Source organism: Rhinoderma darwinii (genome assembly GCF_050947455.1).
Source record: "Rhinoderma darwinii isolate aRhiDar2 chromosome 5 unlocalized genomic scaffold, aRhiDar2.hap1 SUPER_5_unloc_23, whole genome shotgun sequence".
Taxonomy (NCBI): domain Eukaryota; kingdom Metazoa; phylum Chordata; class Amphibia; order Anura; family Rhinodermatidae; genus Rhinoderma; species Rhinoderma darwinii.
The window spans coordinates 190979-216543 of record NW_027461780.1 but is presented as its reverse complement, the minus strand read 5'-3'; the positions used below and the strand labels follow the sequence as shown (position 1 = coordinate 216543).

The following is a 25565-nucleotide window of genomic DNA, read 5'->3' as shown; positions in this document are numbered from 1 at the left end:
CAATCTATTCATTAATTGCATTTAATCAATGAGCTCATTATCACTCATGCATTGTCCAACAGGTGTTGAAATAATGGGATTAAAAGGGGAGATCCCTTCAGAAAGACAGAAACAATAGCAAAGACAAAAAACACTTTTGGAATCTGCTTTTAGTCAACACATAAGGAAAGGGTGCACCGGTCCTGGAAATACTGCAATACCAGGTCAATGCGTGGAGTGGACAGAGCAAGCTCTATTTCCATCTCCCTGTTCTAAAAATCCATTTAATATATGGTCCCCAGATAGGGGACGTATCAGATATTAAACTGATAAGAACAGATACTACACTTGATCTTAGCCAAAAGGCCGAGAAGCGATAACCCGAACGGGCCGCGCGTTGCCCGAGCCTGCCCGATACTGCTGTTCAGCCCTTGCAGCGATTCAGCCTACTTCTAGGCAATTCCATGGGGCCCTGCAGGCTCACACACTCACAGCTACACGGGAGGTGAATAAAGGCCGGAGAGGAAGCCAGACAGGATTTGCTTCTTTTGCTTGCACCACAATGCAGTGCTGAAAGAGGAGGAATCTACATAAAAACGCCTTCCTGGCAACGCCCAAATGCCCTGCTGCCATGCAGATAAACACTGGCAGCGGCAGCAAGTGCATGCCCACAGCCACCCCTTGTTCCTTCACACCTTGTATCAGCTGTAATCCAGTCCAGTCCAGTGCTGCCTGCTGAGCAGCACTGACCAACACTGCCTGGGCCCAGGCTTTTATCTCTGAGGCCCCATTATGATGTCAGAAAGCTGGCTCTGGAATCCTGAGGGCTCCACTATGACACGTGCAAAGTTCCGTCTGAACTTTATATAAGACGGTGAGGCTCAGTCAGTCACTCAGTGTTGCCTGAGAGGGCAACACTGCAACAGCCGGCCGCCAGGCTGTCTTTTTTTTGCACAGCTAGTTGCCTCCAGGAGGCCACAAGAGGGAGACAAGGGACTGCAAAATGGAAAATAGGCATCCACCAACTTTACAGACAACTTCTCCTTGCTCCTACAACCTCCATCCTTGCACAGTTTGTTATTCTTCTAGGTAACATAGTAACAAATCCAAATTGCTGCTCTCTTTGTAGGCAAGCAAGGCTTTGTTGCAACTGCAATTCTTACTTCTTCTTGAAATGTAGGGACGACAGTACATTCCATCACATCCATCTAGTGTACACAGGTAGGTCCATTGTGGCGGGCAGGCGAGCGGGCGGGCTGCTTTATTGGCTGTTTGCTGTTCCCCTACTCCACTCCACTATTTGACTGTTGTGCTGCATCAATCAATCAATCAATCAATCAATCAATCAATCAGTGGCTGGCTCAGGTGCAGCTCTTTAACTTACCTAAAAGGGAGGGCGGAGAGAAGACAAGGAAGGTGAATGAGGTGTTCCAATGTGAAATGCCGGAAACACAGAAACACAGACGACACACAACAAGAGGTGGCAATCTATTCATTAATTGCATTTAATCAATGAGCTCATTATCACTCATGCATTGTCCAACAGGTGTTGAAATAATGGGATTAAAAGGGGAGATCCCTTCAGAAAGACAGAAACAATAGCAAAGACAAAAAACACTTTTGGAATCTGCTTTTAGTCAACACATAAGGAAAGGGTGCACCGGTCCTGGAAATACTGCAATACCAGGTCAATGCGTGGAGTGGACAGAGCAAGCTCTATTTCCATCTCCCTGTTCTAAAAATCCATTTAATATATGGTCCCCAGATAGGGGACGTATCAGATATTAAACTGATAAGAACAGATACTACACTTGATCTTAGCCAAAAGGCCGAGAAGCGATAACCCGAACGGGCCGCGCGTTGCCCGAGCCTGCCCGATACTGCTGTTCAGCCCTTGCAGCGATTCAGCCTACTTCTAGGCAATTCCATGGGGCCCTGCAGGCTCACACACTCACAGCTACACGGGAGGTGAATAAAGGCCGGAGAGGAAGCCAGACAGGATTTGCTTCTTTTGCTTGCACCACAATGCAGTGCTGAAAGAGGAGGAATCTACATAAAAACGCCTTCCTGGCAACGCCCAAATGCCCTGCTGCCATGCAGATAAACACTGGCAGCGGCAGCAAGTGCATGCCCACAGCCACCCCTTGTTCCTTCACACCTTGTATCAGCTGTAATCCAGTCCAGTCCAGTGCTGCCTGCTGAGCAGCACTGACCAACACTGCCTGGGCCCAGGCTTTTATCTCTGAGGCCCCATTATGATGTCAGAAAGCTGGCTCTGGAATCCTGAGGGCTCCACTATGACACGTGCAAAGTTCCGTCTGAACTTTATATAAGACGGTGAGGCTCAGTCAGTCACTCAGTGTTGCCTGAGAGGGCAACACTGCAACAGCCGGCCGCCAGGCTGTCTTTTTTTTGCACAGCTAGTTGCCTCCAGGAGGCCACAAGAGGGAGACAAGGGACTGCAAAATGGAAAATAGGCATCCACCAACTTTACAGACAACTTCTCCTTGCTCCTACAACCTCCATCCTTGCACAGTTTGTTATTCTTCTAGGTAACATAGTAACAAATCCAAATTGCTGCTCTCTTTGTAGGCAAGCAAGGCTTTGTTGCAACTGCAATTCTTACTTCTTCTTGAAATGTAGGGACGACAGTACATTCCATCACATCCATCTAGTGTACACAGGTAGGTCCATTGTGGCGGGCAGGCGAGCGGGCGGGCTGCTTTATTGGCTGTTTGCTGTTCCCCTACTCCACTCCACTATTTGACTGTTGTGCTGCATCAATCAATCAATCAATCAATCAATCAATCAATCAATCAATCAATCAATCAATCAATCAATCAGTGGCTGGCTCAGGTGCAGCTCTTTAACTTACCTAAAAGGGAGGGCGGAGAGAAGACAAGGAAGGTGAATGAGGTGTTCCAATGTGAAATGCCGGAAACACAGAAACACAGACGACACACAACAAGAGGTGGCAATCTATTCATTAATTGCATTTAATCAATGAGCTCATTATCACTCATGCATTGTCCAACAGGTGTTGAAATAATGGGATTAAAAGGGGAGATCCCTTCAGAAAGACAGAAACAATAGCAAAGACAAAAAACACTTTTGGAATCTGCTTTTAGTCAACACATAAGGAAAGGGTGCACCGGTCCTGGAAATACTGCAATACCAGGTCAATGCGTGGAGTGGACAGAGCAAGCTCTATTTCCATCTCCCTGTTCTAAAAATCCATTTAATATATGGTCCCCAGATAGGGGACGTATCAGATATTAAACTGATAAGAACAGATACTACACTTGATCTTAGCCAAAAGGCCGAGAAGCGATAACCCGAACGGGCCGCGCGTTGCCCGAGCCTGCCCGATACTGCTGTTCAGCCCTTGCAGCGATTCAGCCTACTTCTAGGCAATTCCATGGGGCCCTGCAGGCTCACACACTCACAGCTACACGGGAGGTGAATAAAGGCCGGAGAGGAAGCCAGACAGGATTTGCTTCTTTTGCTTGCACCACAATGCAGTGCTGAAAGAGGAGGAATCTACATAAAAACGCCTTCCTGGCAACGCCCAAATGCCCTGCTGCCATGCAGATAAACACTGGCAGCGGCAGCAAGTGCATGCCCACAGCCACCCCTTGTTCCTTCACACCTTGTATCAGCTGTAATCCAGTCCAGTCCAGTGCTGCCTGCTGAGCAGCACTGACCAACACTGCCTGGGCCCAGGCTTTTATCTCTGAGGCCCCATTATGATGTCAGAAAGCTGGCTCTGGAATCCTGAGGGCTCCACTATGACACGTGCAAAGTTCCGTCTGAACTTTATATAAGACGGTGAGGCTCAGTCAGTCACTCAGTGTTGCCTGAGAGGGCAACACTGCAACAGCCGGCCGCCAGGCTGTCTTTTTTTTGCACAGCTAGTTGCCTCCAGGAGGCCACAAGAGGGAGACAAGGGACTGCAAAATGGAAAATAGGCATCCACCAACTTTACAGACAACTTCTCCTTGCTCCTACAACCTCCATCCTTGCACAGTTTGTTATTCTTCTAGGTAACATAGTAACAAATCCAAATTGCTGCTCTCTTTGTAGGCAAGCAAGGCTTTGTTGCAACTGCAATTCTTACTTCTTCTTGAAATGTAGGGACGACAGTACATTCCATCACATCCATCTAGTGTACACAGGTAGGTCCATTGTGGCGGGCAGGCGAGCGGGCGGGCTGCTTTATTGGCTGTTTGCTGTTCCCCTACTCCACTCCACTATTTGACTGTTGTGCTGCATCAATCAATCAATCAATCAATCAATCAATCAATCAATCAATCAATCAATCAATCAGTGGCTGGCTCAGGTGCAGCTCTTTAACTTACCTAAAAGGGAGGGCGGAGAGAAGACAAGGAAGGTGAATGAGGTGTTCCAATGTGAAATGCCGGAAACACAGAAACACAGACGACACACAACAAGAGGTGGCAATCTATTCATTAATTGCATTTAATCAATGAGCTCATTATCACTCATGCATTGTCCAACAGGTGTTGAAATAATGGGATTAAAAGGGGAGATCCCTTCAGAAAGACAGAAACAATAGCAAAGACAAAAAACACTTTTGGAATCTGCTTTTAGTCAACACATAAGGAAAGGGTGCACCGGTCCTGGAAATACTGCAATACCAGGTCAATGCGTGGAGTGGACAGAGCAAGCTCTATTTCCATCTCCCTGTTCTAAAAATCCATTTAATATATGGTCCCCAGATAGGGGACGTATCAGATATTAAACTGATAAGAACAGATACTACACTTGATCTTAGCCAAAAGGCCGAGAAGCGATAACCCGAACGGGCCGCGCGTTGCCCGAGCCTGCCCGATACTGCTGTTCAGCCCTTGCAGCGATTCAGCCTACTTCTAGGCAATTCCATGGGGCCCTGCAGGCTCACACACTCACAGCTACACGGGAGGTGAATAAAGGCCGGAGAGGAAGCCAGACAGGATTTGCTTCTTTTGCTTGCACCACAATGCAGTGCTGAAAGAGGAGGAATCTACATAAAAACGCCTTCCTGGCAACGCCCAAATGCCCTGCTGCCATGCAGATAAACACTGGCAGCGGCAGCAAGTGCATGCCCACAGCCACCCCTTGTTCCTTCACACCTTGTATCAGCTGTAATCCAGTCCAGTCCAGTGCTGCCTGCTGAGCAGCACTGACCAACACTGCCTGGGCCCAGGCTTTTATCTCTGAGGCCCCATTATGATGTCAGAAAGCTGGCTCTGGAATCCTGAGGGCTCCACTATGACACGTGCAAAGTTCCGTCTGAACTTTATATAAGACGGTGAGGCTCAGTCAGTCACTCAGTGTTGCCTGAGAGGGCAACACTGCAACAGCCGGCCGCCAGGCTGTCTTTTTTTTGCACAGCTAGTTGCCTCCAGGAGGCCACAAGAGGGAGACAAGGGACTGCAAAATGGAAAATAGGCATCCACCAACTTTACAGACAACTTCTCCTTGCTCCTACAACCTCCATCCTTGCACAGTTTGTTATTCTTCTCGGTAACATAGTAACAAATCCAAATTGCTGCTCTCTTTGTAGGCAAGCAAGGCTTTGTTGCAACTGCAATTCTTACTTCTTCTTGAAATGTAGGGACGACAGTACATTCCATCACATCCATCTAGTGTACACAGGTAGGTCCATTGTGGCGGGCAGGCGAGCGGGCGGGCTGCTTTATTGGCTGTTTGCTGTTCCCCTACTCCACTCCACTATTTGACTGTTGTGCTGCATCAATCAATCAATCAATCAATCAATCAATCAATCAATCAATCAATCAATCAGTGGCTGGCTCAGGTGCAGCTCTTTAACTTACCTAAAAGGGAGGGCGGAGAGAAGACAAGGAAGGTGAATGAGGTGTTCCAATGTGAAATGCCGGAAACACAGAAACACAGACGACACACAACAAGAGGTGGCAATCTATTCATTAATTGCATTTAATCAATGAGCTCATTATCACTCATGCATTGTCCAACAGGTGTTGAAATAATGGGATTAAAAGGGGAGATCCCTTCAGAAAGACAGAAACAATAGCAAAGACAAAAAACACTTTTGGAATCTGCTTTTAGTCAACACATAAGGAAAGGGTGCACCGGTCCTGGAAATACTGCAATACCAGGTCAATGCGTGGAGTGGACAGAGCAAGCTCTATTTCCATCTCCCTGTTCTAAAAATCCATTTAATATATGGTCCCCAGATAGGGGACGTATCAGATATTAAACTGATAAGAACAGATACTACACTTGATCTTAGCCAAAAGGCCGAGAAGCGATAACCCGAACGGGCCGCGCGTTGCCCGAGCCTGCCCGATACTGCTGTTCAGCCCTTGCAGCGATTCAGCCTACTTCTAGGCAATTCCATGGGGCCCTGCAGGCTCACACACTCACAGCTACACGGGAGGTGAATAAAGGCCGGAGAGGAAGCCAGACAGGATTTGCTTCTTTTGCTTGCACCACAATGCAGTGCTGAAAGAGGAGGAATCTACATAAAAACGCCTTCCTGGCAACGCCCAAATGCCCTGCTGCCATGCAGATAAACACTGGCAGCGGCAGCAAGTGCATGCCCACAGCCACCCCTTGTTCCTTCACACCTTGTATCAGCTGTAATCCAGTCCAGTCCAGTGCTGCCTGCTGAGCAGCACTGACCAACACTGCCTGGGCCCAGGCTTTTATCTCTGAGGCCCCATTATGATGTCAGAAAGCTGGCTCTGGAATCCTGAGGGCTCCACTATGACACGTGCAAAGTTCCGTCTGAACTTTATATAAGACGGTGAGGCTCAGTCAGTCACTCAGTGTTGCCTGAGAGGGCAACACTGCAACAGCCGGCCGCCAGGCTGTCTTTTTTTTGCACAGCTAGTTGCCTCCAGGAGGCCACAAGAGGGAGACAAGGGACTGCAAAATGGAAAATAGGCATCCACCAACTTTACAGACAACTTCTCCTTGCTCCTACAACCTCCATCCTTGCACAGTTTGTTATTCTTCTAGGTAACATAGTAACAAATCCAAATTGCTGCTCTCTTTGTAGGCAAGCAAGGCTTTGTTGCAACTGCAATTCTTACTTCTTCTTGAAATGTAGGGACGACAGTACATTCCATCACATCCATCTAGTGTACACAGGTAGGTCCATTGTGGCGGGCAGGCGAGCGGGCGGGCTGCTTTATTGGCTGTTTGCTGTTCCCCTACTCCACTCCACTATTTGACTGTTGTGCTGCATCAATCAATCAATCAATCAATCAATCAATCAATCAATCAATCAATCAATCAGTGGCTGGCTCAGGTGCAGCTCTTTAACTTACCTAAAAGGGAGGGCGGAGAGAAGACAAGGAAGGTGAATGAGGTGTTCCAATGTGAAATGCCGGAAACACAGAAACACAGACGACACACAACAAGAGGTGGCAATCTATTCATTAATTGCATTTAATCAATGAGCTCATTATCACTCATGCATTGTCCAACAGGTGTTGAAATAATGGGATTAAAAGGGGAGATCCCTTCAGAAAGACAGAAACAATAGCAAAGACAAAAAACACTTTTGGAATCTGCTTTTAGTCAACACATAAGGAAAGGGTGCACCGGTCCTGGAAATACTGCAATACCAGGTCAATGCGTGGAGTGGACAGAGCAAGCTCTATTTCCATCTCCCTGTTCTAAAAATCCATTTAATATATGGTCCCCAGATAGGGGACGTATCAGATATTAAACTGATAAGAACAGATACTACACTTGATCTTAGCCAAAAGGCCGAGAAGCGATAACCCGAACGGGCCGCGCGTTGCCCGAGCCTGCCCGATACTGCTGTTCAGCCCTTGCAGCGATTCAGCCTACTTCTAGGCAATTCCATGGGGCCCTGCAGGCTCACACACTCACAGCTACACGGGAGGTGAATAAAGGCCGGAGAGGAAGCCAGACAGGATTTGCTTCTTTTGCTTGCACCACAATGCAGTGCTGAAAGAGGAGGAATCTACATAAAAACGCCTTCCTGGCAACGCCCAAATGCCCTGCTGCCATGCAGATAAACACTGGCAGCGGCAGCAAGTGCATGCCCACAGCCACCCCTTGTTCCTTCACACCTTGTATCAGCTGTAATCCAGTCCAGTCCAGTGCTGCCTGCTGAGCAGCACTGACCAACACTGCCTGGGCCCAGGCTTTTATCTCTGAGGCCCCATTATGATGTCAGAAAGCTGGCTCTGGAATCCTGAGGGCTCCACTATGACACGTGCAAAGTTCCGTCTGAACTTTATATAAGACGGTGAGGCTCAGTCAGTCACTCAGTGTTGCCTGAGAGGGCAACACTGCAACAGCCGGCCGCCAGGCTGTCTTTTTTTTGCACAGCTAGTTGCCTCCAGGAGGCCACAAGAGGGAGACAAGGGACTGCAAAATGGAAAATAGGCATCCACCAACTTTACAGACAACTTCTCCTTGCTCCTACAACCTCCATCCTTGCACAGTTTGTTATTCTTCTAGGTAACATAGTAACAAATCCAAATTGCTGCTCTCTTTGTAGGCAAGCAAGGCTTTGTTGCAACTGCAATTCTTACTTCTTCTTGAAATGTAGGGACGACAGTACATTCCATCACATCCATCTAGTGTACACAGGTAGGTCCATTGTGGCGGGCAGGCGAGCGGGCGGGCTGCTTTATTGGCTGTTTGCTGTTCCCCTACTCCACTCCACTATTTGACTGTTGTGCTGCATCAATCAATCAATCAATCAATCAATCAATCAATCAATCAATCAGTGGCTGGCTCAGGTGCAGCTCTTTAACTTACCTAAAAGGGAGGGCGGAGAGAAGACAAGGAAGGTGAATGAGGTGTTCCAATGTGAAATGCCGGAAACACAGAAACACAGACGACACACAACAAGAGGTGGCAATCTATTCATTAATTGCATTTAATCAATGAGCTCATTATCACTCATGCATTGTCCAACAGGTGTTGAAATAATGGGATTAAAAGGGGAGATCCCTTCAGAAAGACAGAAACAATAGCAAAGACAAAAAACACTTTTGGAATCTGCTTTTAGTCAACACATAAGGAAAGGGTGCACCGGTCCTGGAAATACTGCAATACCAGGTCAATGCGTGGAGTGGACAGAGCAAGCTCTATTTCCATCTCCCTGTTCTAAAAATCCATTTAATATATGGTCCCCAGATAGGGGACGTATCAGATATTAAACTGATAAGAACAGATACTACACTTGATCTTAGCCAAAAGGCCGAGAAGCGATAACCCGAACGGGCCGCGCGTTGCCCGAGCCTGCCCGATACTGCTGTTCAGCCCTTGCAGCGATTCAGCCTACTTCTAGGCAATTCCATGGGGCCCTGCAGGCTCACACACTCACAGCTACACGGGAGGTGAATAAAGGCCGGAGAGGAAGCCAGACAGGATTTGCTTCTTTTGCTTGCACCACAATGCAGTGCTGAAAGAGGAGGAATCTACATAAAAACGCCTTCCTGGCAACGCCCAAATGCCCTGCTGCCATGCAGATAAACACTGGCAGCGGCAGCAAGTGCATGCCCACAGCCACCCCTTGTTCCTTCACACCTTGTATCAGCTGTAATCCAGTCCAGTCCAGTGCTGCCTGCTGAGCAGCACTGACCAACACTGCCTGGGCCCAGGCTTTTATCTCTGAGGCCCCATTATGATGTCAGAAAGCTGGCTCTGGAATCCTGAGGGCTCCACTATGACACGTGCAAAGTTCCGTCTGAACTTTATATAAGACGGTGAGGCTCAGTCAGTCACTCAGTGTTGCCTGAGAGGGCAACACTGCAACAGCCGGCCGCCAGGCTGTCTTTTTTTTGCACAGCTAGTTGCCTCCAGGAGGCCACAAGAGGGAGACAAGGGACTGCAAAATGGAAAATAGGCATCCACCAACTTTACAGACAACTTCTCCTTGCTCCTACAACCTCCATCCTTGCACAGTTTGTTATTCTTCTAGGTAACATAGTAACAAATCCAAATTGCTGCTCTCTTTGTAGGCAAGCAAGGCTTTGTTGCAACTGCAATTCTTACTTCTTCTTGAAATGTAGGGACGACAGTACATTCCATCACATCCATCTAGTGTACACAGGTAGGTCCATTGTGGCGGGCAGGCGAGCGGGCGGGCTGCTTTATTGGCTGTTTGCTGTTCCCCTACTCCACTCCACTATTTGACTGTTGTGCTGCATCAATCAATCAATCAATCAATCAATCAATCAATCAATCAATCAATCAATCAATCAATCAATCAGTGGCTGGCTCAGGTGCAGCTCTTTAACTTACCTAAAAGGGAGGGCGGAGAGAAGACAAGGAAGGTGAATGAGGTGTTCCAATGTGAAATGCCGGAAACACAGAAACACAGACGACACACAACAAGAGGTGGCAATCTATTCATTAATTGCATTTAATCAATGAGCTCATTATCACTCATGCATTGTCCAACAGGTGTTGAAATAATGGGATTAAAAGGGGAGATCCCTTCAGAAAGACAGAAACAATAGCAAAGACAAAAAACACTTTTGGAATCTGCTTTTAGTCAACACATAAGGAAAGGGTGCACCGGTCCTGGAAATACTGCAATACCAGGTCAATGCGTGGAGTGGACAGAGCAAGCTCTATTTCCATCTCCCTGTTCTAAAAATCCATTTAATATATGGTCCCCAGATAGGGGACGTATCAGATATTAAACTGATAAGAACAGATACTACACTTGATCTTAGCCAAAAGGCCGAGAAGCGATAACCCGAACGGGCCGCGCGTTGCCCGAGCCTGCCCGATACTGCTGTTCAGCCCTTGCAGCGATTCAGCCTACTTCTAGGCAATTCCATGGGGCCCTGCAGGCTCACACACTCACAGCTACACGGGAGGTGAATAAAGGCCGGAGAGGAAGCCAGACAGGATTTGCTTCTTTTGCTTGCACCACAATGCAGTGCTGAAAGAGGAGGAATCTACATAAAAACGCCTTCCTGGCAACGCCCAAATGCCCTGCTGCCATGCAGATAAACACTGGCAGCGGCAGCAAGTGCATGCCCACAGCCACCCCTTGTTCCTTCACACCTTGTATCAGCTGTAATCCAGTCCAGTCCAGTGCTGCCTGCTGAGCAGCACTGACCAACACTGCCTGGGCCCAGGCTTTTATCTCTGAGGCCCCATTATGATGTCAGAAAGCTGGCTCTGGAATCCTGAGGGCTCCACTATGACACGTGCAAAGTTCCGTCTGAACTTTATATAAGACGGTGAGGCTCAGTCAGTCACTCAGTGTTGCCTGAGAGGGCAACACTGCAACAGCCGGCCGCCAGGCTGTCTTTTTTTTGCACAGCTAGTTGCCTCCAGGAGGCCACAAGAGGGAGACAAGGGACTGCAAAATGGAAAATAGGCATCCACCAACTTTACAGACAACTTCTCCTTGCTCCTACAACCTCCATCCTTGCACAGTTTGTTATTCTTCTAGGTAACATAGTAACAAATCCAAATTGCTGCTCTCTTTGTAGGCAAGCAAGGCTTTGTTGCAACTGCAATTCTTACTTCTTCTTGAAATGTAGGGACGACAGTACATTCCATCACATCCATCTAGTGTACACAGGTAGGTCCATTGTGGCGGGCAGGCGAGCGGGCGGGCTGCTTTATTGGCTGTTTGCTGTTCCCCTACTCCACTCCACTATTTGACTGTTGTGCTGCATCAATCAATCAATCAATCAATCAATCAATCAATCAATCAATCAATCAATCAATCAGTGGCTGGCTCAGGTGCAGCTCTTTAACTTACCTAAAAGGGAGGGCGGAGAGAAGACAAGGAAGGTGAATGAGGTGTTCCAATGTGAAATGCCGGAAACACAGAAACACAGACGACACACAACAAGAGGTGGCAATCTATTCATTAATTGCATTTAATCAATGAGCTCATTATCACTCATGCATTGTCCAACAGGTGTTGAAATAATGGGATTAAAAGGGGAGATCCCTTCAGAAAGACAGAAACAATAGCAAAGACAAAAAACACTTTTGGAATCTGCTTTTAGTCAACACATAAGGAAAGGGTGCACCGGTCCTGGAAATACTGAAATACCAGGTCAATGCGTGGAGTGGACAGAGCAAGCTCTATTTCCATCTCCCTGTTCTAAAAATCCATTTAATATATGGTCCCCAGATAGGGGACGTATCAGATATTAAACTGATAAGAACAGATACTACACTTGATCTTAGCCAAAAGGCCGAGAAGCGATAACCCGAACGGGCCGCGCGTTGCCCGAGCCTGCCCGATACTGCTGTTCAGCCCTTGCAGCGATTCAGCCTACTTCTAGGCAATTCCATGGGGCCCTGCAGGCTCACACACTCACAGCTACACGGGAGGTGAATAAAGGCCGGAGAGGAAGCCAGACAGGATTTGCTTCTTTTGCTTGCACCACAATGCAGTGCTGAAAGAGGAGGAATCTACATAAAAACGCCTTCCTGGCAACGCCCAAATGCCCTGCTGCCATGCAGATAAACACTGGCAGCGGCAGCAAGTGCATGCCCACAGCCACCCCTTGTTCCTTCACACCTTGTATCAGCTGTAATCCAGTCCAGTCCAGTGCTGCCTGCTGAGCAGCACTGACCAACACTGCCTGGGCCCAGGCTTTTATCTCTGAGGCCCCATTATGATGTCAGAAAGCTGGCTCTGGAATCCTGAGGGCTCCACTATGACACGTGCAAAGTTCCGTCTGAACTTTATATAAGACGGTGAGGCTCAGTCAGTCACTCAGTGTTGCCTGAGAGGGCAACACTGCAACAGCCGGCCGCCAGGCTGTCTTTTTTTTGCACAGCTAGTTGCCTCCAGGAGGCCACAAGAGGGAGACAAGGGACTGCAAAATGGAAAATAGGCATCCACCAACTTTACAGACAACTTCTCCTTGCTCCTACAACCTCCATCCTTGCACAGTTTGTTATTCTTCTAGGTAACATAGTAACAAATCCAAATTGCTGCTCTCTTTGTAGGCAAGCAAGGCTTTGTTGCAACTGCAATTCTTACTTCTTCTTGAAATGTAGGGACGACAGTACATTCCATCACATCCATCTAGTGTACACAGGTAGGTCCATTGTGGCGGGCAGGCGAGCGGGCGGGCTGCTTTATTGGCTGTTTGCTGTTCCCCTACTCCACTCCACTATTTGACTGTTGTGCTGCATCAATCAATCAATCAATCAATCAATCAATCAATCAATCAATCAATCAATCAATCAGTGGCTGGCTCAGGTGCAGCTCTTTAACTTACCTAAAAGGGAGGGCGGAGAGAAGACAAGGAAGGTGAATGAGGTGTTCCAATGTGAAATGCGGAAACACAGAAACACAGACGACACACAACAAGAGGTGGCAATCTATTCATTAATTGCATTTAATCAATGAGCTCATTATCACTCATGCATTGTCCAACAGGTGTTGAAATAATGGGATTAAAAGGGGAGATCCCTTCAGAAAGACAGAAACAATAGCAAAGACAAAAAACACTTTTGGAATCTGCTTTTAGTCAACACATAAGGAAAGGGTGCACCGGTCCTGGAAATACTGCAATACCAGGTCAATGCGTGGAGTGGACAGAGCAAGCTCTATTTCCATCTCCCTGTTCTAAAAATCCATTTAATATATGGTCCCCAGATAGGGGACGTATCAGATATTAAACTGATAAGAACAGATACTACACTTGATCTTAGCCAAAAGGCCGAGAAGCGATAACCCGAACGGGCCGCGCGTTGCCCGAGCCTGCCCGATACTGCTGTTCAGCCCTTGCAGCGATTCAGCCTACTTCTAGGCAATTCCATGGGGCCCTGCAGGCTCACACACTCACAGCTACACGGGAGGTGAATAAAGGCCGGAGAGGAAGCCAGACAGGATTTGCTTCTTTTGCTTGCACCACAATGCAGTGCTGAAAGAGGAGGAATCTACATAAAAACGCCTTCCTGGCAACGCCCAAATGCCCTGCTGCCATGCAGATAAACACTGGCAGCGGCAGCAAGTGCATGCCCACAGCCACCCCTTGTTCCTTCACACCTTGTATCAGCTGTAATCCAGTCCAGTCCAGTGCTGCCTGCTGAGCAGCACTGACCAACACTGCCTGGGCCCAGGCTTTTATCTCTGAGGCCCCATTATGATGTCAGAAAGCTGGCTCTGGAATCCTGAGGGCTCCACTATGACACGTGCAAAGTTCCGTCTGAACTTTATATAAGACGGTGAGGCTCAGTCAGTCACTCAGTGTTGCCTGAGAGGGCAACACTGCAACAGCCGGCCGCCAGGCTGTCTTTTTTTTGCACAGCTAGTTGCCTCCAGGAGGCCACAAGAGGGAGACAAGGGACTGCAAAATGGAAAATAGGCATCCACCAACTTTACAGACAACTTCTCCTTGCTCCTACAACCTCCATCCTTGCACAGTTTGTTATTCTTCTAGGTAACATAGTAACAAATCCAAATTGCTGCTCTCTTTGTAGGCAAGCAAGGCTTTGTTGCAACTGCAATTCTTACTTCTTCTTGAAATGTAGGGACGACAGTACATTCCATCACATCCATCTAGTGTACACAGGTAGGTCCATTGTGGCGGGCAGGCGAGCGGGCGGGCTGCTTTATTGGCTGTTTGCTGTTCCCCTACTCCACTCCACTATTTGACTGTTGTGCTGCATCAATCAATCAATCAATCAATCAATCAATCAATCAGTGGCTGGCTCAGGTGCAGCTCTTTAACTTACCTAAAAGGGAGGGCGGAGAGAAGACAAGGAAGGTGAATGAGGTGTTCCAATGTGAAATGCCGGAAACACAGAAACACAGACGACACACAACAAGAGGTGGCAATCTATTCATTAATTGCATTTAATCAATGAGCTCATTATCACTCATGCTTTGTCCAACAGGTGTTGAAATAATGGGATTAAAAGGGGAGATCCCTTCAGAAAGACAGAAACAATAGCAAAGACAAAAAACACTTTTGGAATCTGCTTTTAGTCAACACATAAGGAAAGGGTGCACCGGTCCTGGAAATACTGCAATACCAGGTCAATGCGTGGAGTGGACAGAGCAAGCTCTATTTCCATCTCCCTGTTCTAAAAATCCATTTAATATATGGTCCCCAGATAGGGGACGTATCAGATATTAAACTGATAAGAACAGATACTACACTTGATCTTAGCCAAAAGGCCGAGAAGCGATAACCCGAACGGGCCGCGCGTTGCCCGAGCCTGCCCGATACTGCTGTTCAGCCCTTGCAGCGATTCAGCCTACTTCTAGGCAATTCCATGGGGCCCTGCAGGCTCACACACTCACAGCTACACGGGAGGTGAATAAAGGCCGGAGAGGAAGCCAGACAGGATTTGCTTCTTTTGCTTGCACCACAATGCAGTGCTGAAAGAGGAGGAATCTACATAAAAACGCCTTCCTGGCAACGCCCAAATGCCCTGCTGCCATGCAGATAAACACTGGCAGCGGCAGCAAGTGCATGCCCACAGCCACCCCTTGTTCCTTCACACCTTGTATCAGCTGTAATCCAGTCCAGTCCAGTGCTGCCTGCTGAGCAGCACTGACCAACACTGCCTGGGCCCAGGCTTTTATCTCTGAGGCCCCATTATGATGTCAGAAAGCTGGCTCTGGAATCCTGAGGGCTCCACTATGACACGTGCAAAGTTCCGTCTGAACTTTATATAAGACGGTGAGGCTCAGTCAGTCACTCAGTGTTGCCTGAGAGGGCAACACTGCAACAGCCGGCCGCCAGGCTGTCTTTTTTTTGCACAGCTAGTTGCCTCCAGGAGGCCACAAGAGGGAGACAAGGGACTGCAAAATGGAAAATAGGCATCCACCAACTTTACAGACAACTTCTCCTTGCTCCTACAACCTCCATCCTTGCACAGTTTGTTATTCTTCTAGGTAACATAGTAACAAATCCAAATTGCTGCTCTCTTTGTAGGCAAGCAAGGCTTTGTTGCAACTGCAATTCTTACTTCTTCTTGAAATGTAGGGACGACAGTACATTCCATCACATCCATCTAGTGTACACAGGTAGGTCCATTGTGGCGGGCAGGCGAGCGGGCGGGCTGCTTTATTGGCTGTTTGCTGTTCCCCTACTCCACTCCACTATTTGACTGTTGTGCTGCATCAATCAATCAATCAATCAATCAATCAATCAATCAATCAATCAATCAATCAATCAATCAATCAGTGGCTGGCTCAGGTGCAGCTCTTTAACTTACCTAAAAGGGAGGGCGGAGAGAAGACAAGGAAGGTGAATGAGGTGTTCCAATGTGAAATGCCGGAAACACAGAAACACAGACGACACACAACAAGAGGTGGCAATCTATTCATTAATTGCATTTAATCAATGAGCTCATTATCACTCATGCATTGTCCAACAGGTGTTGAAATAATGGGATTAAAAGGGGAGATCCCTTCAGAAAGACAGAAACAATAGCAAAGACAAAAAACACTTTTGGAATCTGCTTTTAGTCAACACATAAGGAAAGGGTGCACCGGTCCTGGAAATACTGCAATACCAGGTCAATGCGTGGAGTGGACAGAGCAAGCTCTATTTCCATCTCCCTGTTCTAAAAATCCATTTAATATATGGTCCCCAGATAGGGGACGTATCAGATATTAAACTGATAAGAACAGATACTACACTTGATCTTAGCCAAAAGGCCGAGAAGCGATAACCCGAACGGGCCGCGCGTTGCCCGAGCCTGCCCGATACTGCTGTTCAGCCCTTGCAGCGATTCAGCCTACTTCTAGGCAATTCCATGGGGCCCTGCAGGCTCACACACTCACAGCTACACGGGAGGTGAATAAAGGCCGGAGAGGAAGCCAGACAGGATTTGCTTCTTTTGCTTGCACCACAATGCAGTGCTGAAAGAGGAGGAATCTACATAAAAACGCCTTCCTGGCAACGCCCAAATGCCCTGCTGCCATGCAGATAAACACTGGCAGCGGCAGCAAGTGCATGCCCACAGCCACCCCTTGTTCCTTCACACCTTGTATCAGCTGTAATCCAGTCCAGTCCAGTGCTGCCTGCTGAGCAGCACTGACCAACACTGCCTGGGCCCAGGCTTTTATCTCTGAGGCCCCATTATGATGTCAGAAAGCTGGCTCTGGAATCCTGAGGGCTCCACTATGACACGTGCAAAGTTCCGTCTGAACTTTATATAAGACGGTGAGGCTCAGTCAGTCACTCAGTGTTGCCTGAGAGGGCAACACTGCAACAGCCGGCCGCCAGGCTGTCTTTTTTTTGCACAGCTAGTTGCCTCCAGGAGGCCACAAGAGGGAGACAAGGGACTGCAAAATGGAAAATAGGCATCCACCAACTTTACAGACAACTTCTCCTTGCTCCTACAACCTCCATCCTTGCACAGTTTGTTATTCTTCTAGGTAACATAGTAACAAATCCAAATTGCTGCTCTCTTTGTAGGCAAGCAAGGCTTTGTTGCAACTACAATTCTTACTTCTTCTTGAAATGTAGGGACGACAGTACATTCCATCACATCCATCTAGTGTACACAGGTAGGTCCATTGTGGCGGGCAGGCGAGCGGGCGGGCTGCTTTATTGGCTGTTTGCTGTTCCCCTACTCCACTCCACTATTTGACTGTTGTGCTGCATCAATCAATCAATCAATCAATCAATCAATCAATCAATCAATCAATCAATCAATCAGTGGCTGGCTCAGGTGCAGCTCTTTAACTTACCTAAAAGGGAGGGCGGAGAGAAGACAAGGAAGGTGAATGAGGTGTTCCAATGTGAAATGCCGGAAACACAGAAACACAGACGACACACAACAAGAGGTGGCAATCTATTCATTAATTGCATTTAATCAATGAGCTCATTATCACTCATGCATTGTCCAACAGGTGTTGAAATAATGGGATTAAAAGGGGAGATCCCTTCAGAAAGACAGAAACAATAGCAAAGACAAAAAACACTTTTGGAATCTGCTTTTAGTCAACACATAAGGAAAGGGTGCACCGGTCCTGGAAATACTGCAATACCAGGTCAATGCGTAGAGTGGACAGAGCAAGCTCTATTTCCATCTCCCTGTTCTAAAAATCCATTTAATATATGGTCCCCAGATAGGGGACGTATCAGATATTAAACTGATAAGAACAGATACTACACTTGATCTTAGCCAAAAGGCCGAGAAGCGATAACCCGAACGGGCCGCGCGTTGCCCGAGCCTGCCCGATACTGCTGTTCAGCCCTTGCAGCGATTCAGCCTACTTCTAGGCAATTCCATGGGGCCCTGCAGGCTCACACACTCACAGCTACACGGGAGGTGAATAAAGGCCGGAGAGGAAGCCAGACAGGATTTGCTTCTTTTGCTTGCACCACAATGCAGTGCTGAAAGAGGAGGAATCTACATAAAAACGCCTTCCTGGCAACGCCCAAATGCCCTGCTGCCATGCAGATAAACACTGGCAGCGGCAGCAAGTGCATGCCCACAGCCACCCCTTGTTCCTTCACACCTTGTATCAGCTGTAATCCAGTCCAGTCCAGTGCTGCCTGCTGAGCAGCACTGACCAACACTGCCTGGGCCCAGGCTTTTATCTCTGAGGCCCCATTATGATGTCAGAAAGCTGGCTCTGGAATCCTGAGGGCTCCACTATGACACGTGCAAAGTTCCGTCTGAACTTTATATAAGACGGTGAGGCTCAGTCAGTCACTCAGTGTTGCCTGAGAGGGCAACACTGCAACAGCCGGCCGCCAGGCTGTCTTTTTTTTGCACAGCTAGTTGCCTCCAGGAGGCCACAAGAGGGAGACAAGGGACTGCAAAATGGAAAATAGGCATCCACCAACTTTACAGACAACTTCTCCTTGCTCCTACAACCTCCATCCTTGCACAGTTTGTTATTCTTCTAGGTAACATAGTAACAAATCCAAATTGCTGCTCTCTTTGTAGGCAAGCAAGGCTTTGTTGCAACTGCAATTCTTACTTCTTCTTGAAATGTAGGGACGACAGTACATTCCATCACATCCATCTAGTGTACACAGGTAGGTCCATTGTGGCGGGCAGGCGAGCGGGCGGGCTGCTTTATTGGCTGTTTGCTGTTCCCCTACTCCACTCCACTATTTGACTGTTGTGCTGCATCAATCAATCAATCAATCAATCAATCAATCAATCAATCAATCAATCAATCAGTGGCTGGCTCAGGTGCAGCTCTTTAACTTACCTAAAAGGGAGGGCGGAGAGAAGACAAGGAAGGTGAATGAGGTGTTCCAATGTGAAATGCCGGAAACACAGAAACACAGACGACACACAACAAGAGGTGGCAATCTATTCATTAATTGCATTTAATCAATGAGCTCATTATCACTCATGCATTGTCCAACAGGTGTTGAAATAATGGGATTAAAAGGGGAGTTCCCTTCAGAAAGACAGAAACAATAGCAAAGACAAAAAACACTTTTGGAATCTGCTTTTAGTCAACACATAAGGAAAGGGTGCACCGGTCCTGGAAATACTGCAATACCAGGTCAATGCGTGGAGTGGACAGAGCAAGCTCTATTTCCATCTCCCTGTTCTAAAAATCCATTTAATATATGGTCCCCAGATAGGGGACGTATCAGATATTAAACTGATAAGAACAGATACTACACTTGATCTTAGCCAAAAGGCCGAGAAGCGATAACCCGAACGGGCCGCGCGTTGCCCGAGCCTGCCCGATACTGCTGTTCAGCCCTTGCAGCGATTCAGCCTACTTCTAGGCAATTCCATGGGGCCCTGCAGGCTCACACACTCACAGCTACACGGGAGGTGAATAAAGGCCGGAGAGGAAGCCAGACAGGATTTGCTTCTTTTGCTTGCACCACAATGCAGTGCTGAAAGAGGAGGAATCTACATAAAAACGCCTTCCTGGCAACGCCCAAATGCCCTGCTGCCATGCAGATAAACACTGGCAGCGGCAGCAAGTGCATGCCCACAGCCACCCCTTGTTCCTTCACACCTTGTATCAGCTGTAATCCAGTCCAGTCCAGTGCTGCCTGCTGAGCAGCACTGACCAACACTGCCTGGGCCCAGGCTTTTATCTCTGAGGCCCCATTATGATGTCAGAAAGCTGGCTCTGGAATACTGAGGGCTCCACTATGACACGTGCAAAGTTCCGTCTGAACTTTATATAAGACGGTGAGGCTCAGTCAGTCACTCAGTGTTGCCTGAGAGGGCAACACTGCAACAGCCGGCCGCCAGGCTGTCTTTTTTTTGCACAGCTAGTTGCCTCCAGGAGGCCACAAGAGGGAGACAAGGGACTGCAAAATGGAAAATAGGCATCCACCAACTTTACAGACAACTTCTCCTTGCTCCTACAACCTCCATCCTTGCACAGTTTGTTATTCTTCTAGGTAACATAGTAACAAATCCAAATTGCTGCTCTCTTTGTAGGCAAGCAAGGCTTTGTTGCAACTGCAATTCTTACTTCTTCTTGAAATGTAGGGACGACAGTACATTCCATCACATCCATCTAGTGTACACAGGTAGGTCCATTGTGGCGGGCAGGCGAGCGGGCGGGCTGCTTTATTGGCTGTTTGCTGTTCCCCTACTCCACTCCACTATTTGACTGTTGTGCTGCGACTGTTGTGCTGCAATCAATCAATCAATCAATCAATCAATCAATCAATCAATCAATCAGTGGCTGGCTCAGGTGCAGCTCTTTAACTTACCTAAAAGGGAGGGCGGAGAGAAGACAAGGAAGGTGAATGAGGTGTTCCAATGTGAAATGCCGGAAACACAGAAACACAGACGACACACAACAAGAGGTGGCAATCTATTCATTAATTGCATTTAATCAATGAGCTCATTATCACTCATGCATTGTCCAACAGGTGTTGAAATAATGGGATTAAAAGGGGAGATCCCTTCAGAAAGACAGAAACAATAGCAAAGACAAAAAACACTTTTGGAATCTGCTTTTAGTCAACACATAAGGAAAGGGTGCACCGGTCCTGGAAATACTGCAATACCAGGTCAATGCGTGGAGTGGACAGAGCAAGCTCTATTTCCATCTCCCTGTTCTAAAAATCCATTTAATATATGGTCCCCAGATAGGGGACGTATCAGATATTAAACTGATAAGAACAGATACTACACTTGATCTTAGCCAAAAGGCCGAGAAGCGATAACCCGAACGGGCCGCGCGTTGCCCGAGCCTGCCCGATACTGCTGTTCAGCCCTTGCAGCGATTCAGCCTACTTCTAGGCAATTCCATGGGGCCCTGCAGGCTCACACACTCACAGCTACACGGGAGGTGAATAAAGGCCGGAGAGGAAGCCAGACAGGATTTGCTTCTTTTGCTTGCACCACAATGCAGTGCTGAAAGAGGAGGAATCTACATAAAAACGCCTTCCTGGCAACGCCCAAATGCCCTGCTGCCATGCAGATAAACACTGGCAGCGGCAGCAAGTGCATGCCCACAGCCACCCCTTGTTCCTTCACACCTTGTATCAGCTGTAATCCAGTCCAGTCCAGTGCTGCCTGCTGAGCAGCACTGACCAACACTGCCTGGGCCCAGGCTTTTATCTCTGAGGCCCCATTATGATGTCAGAAAGCTGGCTCTGGAATCCTGAGGGCTCCACTATGACACGTGCAAAGTTCCGTCTGAACTTTATATAAGACGGTGAGGCTCAGTCAGTCACTCAGTGTTGCCTGAGAGGGCAACACTGCAACAGCCGGCCGCCAGGCTGTCTTTTTTTTGCACAGCTAGTTGCCTCCAGGAGGCCACAAGAGGGAGACAAGGGACTGCAAAATGGAAAATAGGCATCCACCAACTTTACAGACAACTTCTCCTTGCTCCTACAACCTCCATCCTTGCACAGTTTGTTATTCTTCTAGGTAACATAGTAACAAATCCAAATTGCTGCTCTCTTTGTAGGCAAGCAAGGCTTTGTTGCAACTGCAATTCTTACTTCTTCTTGAAATGTAGGGACGACAGTACATTCCATCACATCCATCTAGTGTACACAGGTAGGTCCATTGTGGCGGGCAGGCGAGCGGGCGGGCTGCTTTATTGGCTGTTTGCTGTTCCCCTACTCCACTCCACTATTTGACTGTTGTGCTGCAATCAATCAATCAATCAATCAATCAATCAATCAATCAATCAATCAATCAGTGGCTGGCTCAGGTGCAGCTCTTTAACTTACCTAAAAGGGAGGGCGGAGAGAAGACAAGGAAGGTGAATGAGGTGTTCCAATGTGAAATGCCGGAAACACAGAAACACAGACGACACACAACAAGAGGTGGCAATCTATTCATTAATTGCATTTAATCAATGAGCTCATTATCACTCATGCATTGTCCAACAGGTGTTGAAATAATGGGATTAAAAGGGGAGATCCCTTCAGAAAGACAGAAACAATAGCAAAGACAAAAAACACTTTTGGAATCTGCTTTTAGTCAACACATAAGGAAAGGGTGCACCGGTCCTGGAAATACTGCAATACCAGGTCAATGCGTGGAGTGGACAGAGCAAGCTCTATTTCCATCTCCCTGTTCTAAAAATCCATTTAATATATGGTCCCCAGATAGGGGACGTATCAGATATTAAACTGATAAGAACAGATACTACACTTGATCTTAGCCAAAAGGCCGAGAAGCGATAACCCGAACGGGCCGCGCGTTGCCCGAGCCTGCCCGATACTGCTGTTCAGCCCTTGCAGCGATTCAGCCTACTTCTAGGCAATTCCATGGGGCCCTGCAGGCTCACACACTCACAGCTACACGGGAGGTGAATAAAGGCCGGAGAGGAAGCCAGACAGGATTTGCTTCTTTTGCTTGCACCACAATGCAGTGCTGAAAGAGGAGGAATCTACATAAAAACGCCTTCCTGGCAACGCGCAAATGCCCTGCTGCCATGCAGATAAACACTGGCAGCGGCAGCAAGTGCATGCCCACAGCCACCCCTTGTTCCTTCACACCTTGTATCAGCTGTAATCCAGTCCAGTCCAGTGCTGCCTGCTGAGCAGCACTGACCAACACTGCCTGGGCCCAGGCTTTTATCTCTGAGGCCCCATTATGATGTCAGAAAGCTGGCTCTGGAATCCTGAGGGCTCCACTATGACACGTGCAAAGTTCCATCTGAACTTTATATAAGACGGTGAGGCTCAGTCAGTCACTCAGTGTTGCCTGAGAGGGCAACACTGCAACAGCCGGCCGCCAGGCTGTCTTTTTTTTGCACAGCTAGTTGCCTCCAGGAGGCCACAAGAGGGAGACAAGGGACTGCAAAATGGAAAATAGGCATCCACCAACTTTACAGACAACTTCTCCTTGCTCCTACAACCTCCATCCTTGCACAGTTTGTTATTCTTCTAGGTAACATAGTAACAAATCCAAATTGCTGCTCTCTTTGTAGGCAAGCAAGGCTTTGTTGCAACTGCAATTCTTACTTCTTCTTGAAATGTAGGGACGACAGTACATTCCATCACATCCATCTAGTGTACACAGGTAGGTCCATTGTGGCGGGCAGGCGAGCGGGCGGGCTGCTTTATTGGCTGTTTGCTGTTCCCCTACTCCACTCCACTATTTGACTGTTGTGCTGCATCAATCAATCAATCAATCAATCAATCAATCAATCAATCAATCAATCAATCAATCAATCAATCAATCAGTGGCTGGCTCAGGTGCAGCTCTTTAACTTACCTAAAAGGGAGGGCGGAGAGAAGACAAGGAAGGTGAATGAGGTGTTCCAATGTGAAATGCCGGAAACACAGAAACACAGACGACACACAACAAGAGGTGGCAATCTATTCATTAATTGCATTTAATCAATGAGCTCATTATCACTCATGCATTGTCCAACAGGTGTTGAAATAATGGGATTAAAAGGGGAGATCCCTTCAGAAAGACAGAAACAATAGCAAAGACAAAAAACACTTTTGGAATCTGCTTTTAGTCAACACATAAGGAAAGGGTGCACCGGTCCTGGAAATACTGCAATACCAGGTCAATGCGTGGAGTGGACAGAGCAAGCTCTATTTCCATCTCCCTGTTCTAAAAATCCATTTAATATATGGTCCCCAGATAGGGGACGTATCAGATATTAAACTGATAAGAACAGATACTACACTTGATCTTAGCCAAAAGGCCGAGAAGCGATAACCCGAACGGGCCGCGCGTTGCCCGAGCCTGCCCGATACTGCTGTTCAGCCCTTGCAGCGATTCAGCCTACTTCTAGGCAATTCCATGGGGCCCTGCAGGCTCACACACTCACAGCTACACGGGAGGTGAATAAAGGCCGGAGAGGAAGCCAGACAGGATTTGCTTCTTTTGCTTGCACCACAATGCAGTGCTGAAAGAGGAGGAATCTACATAAAAACGCCTTCCTGGCAACGCCCAAATGCCCTGCTGCCATGCAGATAAACACTGGCAGCGGCAGCAAGTGCATGCCCACAGCCACCCCTTGTTCCTTCACACCTTGTATCAGCTGTAATCCAGTCCAGTCCAGTGCTGCCTGCTGAGCAGCACTGACCAACACTGCCTGGGCCCAGGCTTTTATCTCTGAGGCCCCATTATGATGTCAGAAAGCTGGCTCTGGAATCCTGAGGGCTCCACTATGACACGTGCAAAGTTCCGTCTGAACTTTATATAAGACGGTGAGGCTCAGTCAGTCACTCAGTGTTGCCTGAGAGGGCAACACTGCAACAGCCGGCCGCCAGGCTGTCTTTTTTTTGCACAGCTAGTTGCCTCCAGGAGGCCACAAGAGGGAGACAAGGGACTGCAAAATGGAAAATAGGCATCCACCAACTTTACAGACAACTTCTCCTTGCTCCTACAACCTCCATCCTTGCACAGTTTGTTATTCTTCTAGGTAACATAGTAACAAATCCAAATTGCTGCTCTCTTTGTAGGCAAGCAAGGCTTTGTTGCAACTGCAATTCTTACTTCTTCTTGAAATGTAGGGACGACAGTACATTCCATCACATCCATCTAGTGTACACAGGTAGGTCCATTGTGGCGGGCAGGCGAGCGGGCGGGCTGCTTTATTGGCTGTTTGCTGTTCCCCTACTCCACTCCACTATTTGACTGTTGTGCTGCATCAATCAATCAATCAATCAATCAATCAATCAATCAATCAATCAATCAGTGGCTGGCTCAGGTGCAGCTCTTTAACTTACCTAAAAGGGAGGGCGGAGAGAAGACAAGGAAGGTGAATGAGGTGTTCCAATGTGAAATGCCGGAAACACAGAAACACAGACGACACACAACAAGAGGTGGCAATCTATTCATTAATTGCATTTAATCAATGAGCTCATTATCACTCATGCATTGTCCAACAGGTGTTGAAATAATGGGATTAAAAGGGTAGATCCCTTCAGAAAGACAGAAACAATAGCAAAGACAAAAAACACTTTTGGAATCTGCTTTTAGTCAACACATAAGGAAAGGGTGCACCGGTCCTGGAAATACTGCAATACCAGGTCAATGCGTGGAGTGGACAGAGCAAGCTCTATTTCCATCTCCCTGTTCTAAAAATCCATTTAATATATGGTCCCCAGATAGGGGACGTATCAGATATTAAACTGATAAGAACAGATACTACACTTGATCTTAGCCAAAAGGCCGAGAAGCGATAACCCGAACGGGCCGCGCGTTGCCCGAGCCTGCCCGAT

The 25565-nt window shown here is 47.7% G+C and overlaps 18 non-coding genes across 18 annotated transcripts; all 18 read right to left on the bottom strand.

The window, feature by feature from the left end:
• Positions 1 to 166: 166 nt before the first annotated feature.
• LOC142687456 (U2 spliceosomal RNA) lies at positions 167 to 357 on the bottom strand. Its single transcript, XR_012856679.1, has one exon. It is a non-coding gene; the product is annotated as a U2 spliceosomal RNA (small nuclear RNA).
• A 1272-nt stretch (positions 358 to 1629) lies between these two features.
• LOC142687455 (U2 spliceosomal RNA) lies at positions 1630 to 1820 on the bottom strand. The gene has a single exon (XR_012856678.1). It is a non-coding gene; the product is annotated as a U2 spliceosomal RNA (small nuclear RNA).
• Positions 1821 to 3120: 1300 nt separating this feature from the next.
• LOC142687454 (U2 spliceosomal RNA) lies at positions 3121 to 3311 on the bottom strand. Its single transcript, XR_012856677.1, has one exon. It is a non-coding gene; the product is annotated as a U2 spliceosomal RNA (small nuclear RNA).
• Positions 3312 to 4603: 1292 nt separating this feature from the next.
• Positions 4604 to 4794, bottom strand: LOC142687453 (U2 spliceosomal RNA). The gene has a single exon (XR_012856676.1). It is a non-coding gene; the product is annotated as a U2 spliceosomal RNA (small nuclear RNA).
• Positions 4795 to 6082: 1288 nt separating this feature from the next.
• On the bottom strand, positions 6083 to 6273 carry LOC142687452 (U2 spliceosomal RNA). Its single transcript, XR_012856675.1, has one exon. It is a non-coding gene; the product is annotated as a U2 spliceosomal RNA (small nuclear RNA).
• Positions 6274 to 7561: 1288 nt separating this feature from the next.
• Positions 7562 to 7752, bottom strand: LOC142687451 (U2 spliceosomal RNA). Its single transcript, XR_012856674.1, has one exon. It is a non-coding gene; the product is annotated as a U2 spliceosomal RNA (small nuclear RNA).
• A 1280-nt stretch (positions 7753 to 9032) lies between these two features.
• LOC142687449 (U2 spliceosomal RNA) lies at positions 9033 to 9223 on the bottom strand. Its single transcript, XR_012856672.1, has one exon. It is a non-coding gene; the product is annotated as a U2 spliceosomal RNA (small nuclear RNA).
• A 1300-nt stretch (positions 9224 to 10523) lies between these two features.
• LOC142687448 (U2 spliceosomal RNA) lies at positions 10524 to 10714 on the bottom strand. Its single transcript, XR_012856671.1, has one exon. It is a non-coding gene; the product is annotated as a U2 spliceosomal RNA (small nuclear RNA).
• Positions 10715 to 12006: 1292 nt separating this feature from the next.
• LOC142687494 (U2 spliceosomal RNA) lies at positions 12007 to 12197 on the bottom strand. Its single transcript, XR_012856713.1, has one exon. It is a non-coding gene; the product is annotated as a U2 spliceosomal RNA (small nuclear RNA).
• Positions 12198 to 13488: 1291 nt separating this feature from the next.
• LOC142687447 (U2 spliceosomal RNA) lies at positions 13489 to 13679 on the bottom strand. The gene has a single exon (XR_012856670.1). It is a non-coding gene; the product is annotated as a U2 spliceosomal RNA (small nuclear RNA).
• A 1272-nt stretch (positions 13680 to 14951) lies between these two features.
• LOC142687445 (U2 spliceosomal RNA) lies at positions 14952 to 15142 on the bottom strand. The gene has a single exon (XR_012856669.1). It is a non-coding gene; the product is annotated as a U2 spliceosomal RNA (small nuclear RNA).
• A 1300-nt stretch (positions 15143 to 16442) lies between these two features.
• Positions 16443 to 16633, bottom strand: LOC142687444 (U2 spliceosomal RNA). The gene has a single exon (XR_012856668.1). It is a non-coding gene; the product is annotated as a U2 spliceosomal RNA (small nuclear RNA).
• Positions 16634 to 17925: 1292 nt separating this feature from the next.
• Positions 17926 to 18116, bottom strand: LOC142687503 (U2 spliceosomal RNA). Its single transcript, XR_012856721.1, has one exon. It is a non-coding gene; the product is annotated as a U2 spliceosomal RNA (small nuclear RNA).
• A 1288-nt stretch (positions 18117 to 19404) lies between these two features.
• Positions 19405 to 19595, bottom strand: LOC142687443 (U2 spliceosomal RNA). Its single transcript, XR_012856667.1, has one exon. It is a non-coding gene; the product is annotated as a U2 spliceosomal RNA (small nuclear RNA).
• A 1295-nt stretch (positions 19596 to 20890) lies between these two features.
• On the bottom strand, positions 20891 to 21081 carry LOC142687442 (U2 spliceosomal RNA). The gene has a single exon (XR_012856666.1). It is a non-coding gene; the product is annotated as a U2 spliceosomal RNA (small nuclear RNA).
• Positions 21082 to 22366: 1285 nt separating this feature from the next.
• Positions 22367 to 22557, bottom strand: LOC142687441 (U2 spliceosomal RNA). The gene has a single exon (XR_012856665.1). It is a non-coding gene; the product is annotated as a U2 spliceosomal RNA (small nuclear RNA).
• Positions 22558 to 23861: 1304 nt separating this feature from the next.
• LOC142687440 (U2 spliceosomal RNA) lies at positions 23862 to 24052 on the bottom strand. Its single transcript, XR_012856664.1, has one exon. It is a non-coding gene; the product is annotated as a U2 spliceosomal RNA (small nuclear RNA).
• A 1284-nt stretch (positions 24053 to 25336) lies between these two features.
• LOC142687439 (U2 spliceosomal RNA) lies at positions 25337 to 25527 on the bottom strand. The gene has a single exon (XR_012856663.1). It is a non-coding gene; the product is annotated as a U2 spliceosomal RNA (small nuclear RNA).
• Between the last annotated feature and the right edge of the window lie 38 nt (positions 25528 to 25565).